Below are 4,685 nucleotides of genomic sequence, written 5' to 3'. Positions count from 1 at the left end.
ACTCAATGCTAATAAAAAAATTATGGATCTAATAAAAGTTAATGGGAAAATATCACGTGCCATAAAAACTGCAGACAAAGCAAAGAACGCTGGGCTGGGGGAGAAGATTCCACGATAATTTTGTATTGTCTGGGAGCCAAAATTGGCCATGTCCATAATACTTCTGAAGTGCAAATGGACATGCAGATCAAATTAAACTGTGGAATACTTAATAACAGAATCATCTGCTTTTGTAAAAATAGAAAGGAGCAAGTGAGCTATTACCCAGCAAACCTAACTCATTAACTACAAGTAAGACCACGGTCCATGCTTGGCTATTCTTTGTAAATACGAGTAAGCTTCTTTCTTAAGGATTCTATGTGTTTCCCACCTAGATTGAGAGCTTCATTCCTCTAATGGGGCACTGTCTTGTGTCTCAACAGTGTCTATGGTTCTTAGGAATTTAAGCTTCATATAGCATCCATGATCCCTATTGAGAGATGGGAAGTCAGAGGAATTGAAAACCTTCCCCCATTCATTCGGCTGCCATCCTAGCTGGGCCATCATCATCTTCCACTTGGACTTCTTTACAGCCTCCTAACTGATTTCCCAACTTCTACCTGGCTTCATTCTTTTCCCAGCCATTCAGATCCATTTGCCACAAAGCAGCCAGGGTGACCTTTTAATTTACAAACACAATTGGATCATTCTTCTGTTTACAATCCTTCAGAGGCTTCTCTTGGCTCCTAAAATAAAAAGCAAAATCCTTATCAGGGCTCAAAAGGCTTTCCATAATTTGGATCTGACCCATTTCTCAGTCTTCTCATGAGCCACCCCAGCCCTTGCTCCCACACCCAGCCATCTAAATGGGAGCACACACCATGCTCTGTCACTTCTGGGAGTTTGCACCTGCTGCTCCCACCTCACCCACTTCTGCCAAGATCATTATAACTCATCATTTCATTTCCTCAGGAAGGGCTTGCCCTGCCCCCAGATTAGGTTAGCTTCTGCTGATACATCTTCAGAAGGCAATCTACTTGCCCTGTTGTAAAATTTAGTGTACTATCAATTACCTGCACAATGTCTGTCTTCCCCACTAGACTTTAAGCCTCTTGATGATAGGCTCCATGCCTGTCTTATTCACTACTCTGCCCAGCACCTAGTGCCCTGCATGGTAATTACTCTCAAATCCTTCTTAACCACCTGAATGAATAAACAAATGAATGCATTACCCCAAAACTCAGAAACGCTTTGCTAATGCCACTGATTATGAGATGAATTCATTATTTGGAACCCTGTATAACATGAAGATTAAAACATGTATCCAAGCAGAGATTTAAAATCCAGATCAGGCAGGTGCAGCATGCTTGGAGGGAGTGAACTTCATGGGCAGACACTACGTGCAGCCCTTGCCTGGAGACAAAGAAACAGGGGTGCCTTTTCGGTAGCCTCGAATTGCCTCCCAAAGTCAAAAATGAATCTTGACAGGAGGCCTCTTTCATAGTTTATTAATAGGAGCTCTCAGGATGTTGGAGCTGGGAAATCATTATGAAACCTTCATAGTAAAGATTGGTTCAGGCAAGAATTATCAACAAGATGCTAAATCCAGGGGGGAGTTTTGATGCTTGTATGGTCTTAAATTGCTTATTAGTTGCAAAGGATAAAATAGTAACTATATGATGGGGAACTTGAACAACATCTTGACCAGTTGATCAAAATTAAGAAGGGGCAGATTGACATTGTGTGACTCTAGATGCAATACCCCGAGAGCAGCACAGCATCACTTAGGTAGCATTCTGACCTGGAATGCATAGCCCAAATCCACGATGACAAAGCAAAGGATAAACCCAACATGAAAGGCTATGAGAATATTTCAGATTAAAGGAGACTAAAGAAACAAGACGATAAAATTTAATACGTTATCCCAAGTTTGGATCCTGCCTTGGTGGGAAAAAGTGTTCCAAAGGTCATTATAGGGTTAACTGACAAAATTGGAATACAGAAAATGGATTAGATAAAGATATTATATTAATACTAAGCTTTTGAACAGATCTCGTCTGTCCCCAGGTTGGGTGGCAAAATCAGTCATGCAACTCTGCCTCCGGTTCATCTATTGCCTACCTCTCCAACGCCACCACGCCCGGCTAATTTTTTTTTGTATTTTTAGTAGAGACGGGCTTTCACTGTGGTCTCGATCTCCTGACCTCGTGATCCGCCCGCCTCGGCCTCCCAAAGTGCTGGGATTATAAGCGTGAGCCACCGCGCCAATACTAAGCTTATTGAAGTTGATAACAAACCTATGGTTATACAGGTGGTTCTGTAAGAGAATGAGAAAAAGAATACCCCCTCTTTTAGGACAATATACACTGAAATATTTCAGGGTAAAGGATCACAATATATACAACTTATTTTCATGTGGTTAAAGAATATATAGTTTGAGCTGGCCAGGCACGGTGGCTCACACCTGTAATCCCAGCACTTTGGGAGGCCAAGGTGGGCAGATCACTTAAGGTCAGGAGTTCGAGACCAGCCTGGCCAACATGGTGAAACACCGTCTCTACTAAAAATACAAAAATTAGCTGAGCTTAGTGGTTTGCCCCTGTAATCCCAGCTACTGGGGAGGCTGAGGCATAACAATAATTTGAACCCTGGAGGTTGAGGTCGCAGTGAGCCAAGATCGTGCTACTGTGCTCCAGCCTGGGCAACAGAGCAAGACTTCATCTCAAAAAAAAAAAAAAAAAAGAATATGTATCACACACATACAAAGAGAGACAGAGAAAGAGAAAAAGAGATGACAAATCATAAAGCAAATGGATTAAATGTTAAAAATAGAGGAATCAGGGCGCACTTTTTACTGTTCTTATTCTTGTAACTTTTCTGTGAGTTTGAAATTATTTCTAAATTTAAAAAACTATAAGAGGCCTTCAGGCTAAAACTAAAACAAACCTTTTCCTGCTCCAAGATAATCTTCTGGCCAACAGGTGAGAAAAACAACAAAGCACTGGCTTGTGTCAAATCTTGAGAGGCACCAGAATCTTTGTCTGCACTGTAACATCCCTGAAAGTAAGGCAAAAATGGGAGCGAACTCGCACCCCTATTTTTGGGGAGCACACACATGGGGATCACATGGGAGCACACTGAGCTCCCATGTGCTGCCCCTTAGAACTCTTGTGGGCCTCCAGAAACCACCCCAGAAGCCTTAACATGCAAAGCACCACCACAGAGCAACACAACTGCCTAAGAATGTCTGGTTGCTTAGCAACCCAGACTCCTACTTGACTAGATAAAGCAAAAGGCTTCCCTCTGGGTCACAGTATTGATGCACTACACTGAGAATGCCTCTGTTGGTCAAGTTTTAGGTGAGACTCTGGCCAGAGGCAAGTCTAGGTTCTGAACCACAGAAAGCAGCATCCATGGCTCTGAGGGCTTGAGCCAGGCACAAAGCCTGGGGATCTAGAAATTCAGCGTAGAAAAATTCAAAGCAAACAGACCTTTTATCAAGTCACTGCAACTCTCTGAGCCTCAGTTCCCTCATGGGTAAAAAGAGACAGCTAATATAGATCCATGGTTCTCATGTATAGCTGAATTTCAGGACGACCTGATGAGCTGGTAGCCGACCATGTTCAGCTACCAATGAGATCAGAATCTGTGGAGGTGGGACTCAGGCATCGGTTATAGTTGGTTTTTTTTAAAGCTCTTCAGATGTTTCAAATGTGCGGGTAGGTTTGAATGTGTCCCTCCAATATTCAGGTGCTGCCAAGGTGATAGTATAAAGAGGTGGGGTTTTTAAGAAGCAATTAGGCCATGAGGGCTCCTCCCTCATGAATGAGATTAGGTGCCCTTATAAAGGGGCTTCACAGAGGGAGCTTGTCCCTTATTGCCCCTATGCTGTGTTGGGACACAGCATTTCTCCCCACCAGAGGACACAGCCCTCCCTCACCAGACAATCAAGCCTGCTGGCACCTTGATCTTGGAGCTCCCAGCCTCCAGAACTGTGAGAAAATAAATTTCTATTCTTTATAAATTACCCAGATCATGGTATTCTATTATAGCAGCACAAATGGAGTAGCACAGCCTATTAAGTCTATTATCTATTATAAGCCTATTAAGTCACTACCTATTATCTTTATTGGTACTCTTACCTAAAAGAGTATCTTGAATCCTGGTCTCTTCTTCCCTCCTTTTCCACCACGTAGAGCGCTGTCACCCCACACAGCTCTGCCCTACCTCTAGCACTAACCCTGACTCAGGTTAGCTTTGCTGCTCTCAGTCATCTTTGCTGCTTATCCATCCCCTTCTTTCTTGAGGCTCAGGCCTACTTTGTGCCTGTCAAGAACTGTGAAGAGCCTGATACTTTATAATACTTACAAGGTAACAAGTTAGCCTGCCATATTTTCATGATTACTCATAGAAGATATGAGACTCCTGAGTCAGAGACAAGAGGCAGTTTACTACTTACAGTAATGCAGCAGCCAGTGTATCATTATTTTTTGCAGCAGTTCCCTAGGCCCCAATATCTACAGGGCAACATAAAGAGGGCCAGATGGCACTTGCACACACAGTGGGTTGTATTATAAGATAGAAACCCTGAACTTAGGAAACTTAAATCTTTATAAGGGTCAATAGCTATGACTGCTCTTTGCTCCAGAAAGAAATACAATCTCTATTTTCCAGGCTGTTCACTATACAAACACCCTTGAAAAGAC

General features: G+C 42.8%; 1 long non-coding RNA gene across 1 annotated transcript; it reads right to left on the bottom strand.

The window, feature by feature from the left end:
- Positions 1-647: 647 nt before the first annotated feature.
- On the bottom strand, positions 648-4,393 carry LOC116477475 (uncharacterized). The gene is made up of 3 exons (XR_004250465.1): positions 4,122-4,393; positions 2,926-3,036; positions 648-725 (listed from the first exon to the last, which is right to left on the bottom strand). It is a non-coding gene; the product is annotated as an uncharacterized LOC116477475 (long non-coding RNA).
- Between the last annotated feature and the right edge of the window lie 292 nt (positions 4,394-4,685).

This window comes from Hylobates moloch, unplaced genomic scaffold, assembly GCF_009828535.3.
Source record: "Hylobates moloch isolate HMO894 unplaced genomic scaffold, HMol_V3 SCAFFOLD_11, whole genome shotgun sequence".
In the NCBI taxonomy this organism is placed as follows: Eukaryota; Metazoa; Chordata; class Mammalia; order Primates; family Hylobatidae; genus Hylobates; species Hylobates moloch.
This window is presented reverse-complemented; position numbering and strand designations above follow the sequence as displayed.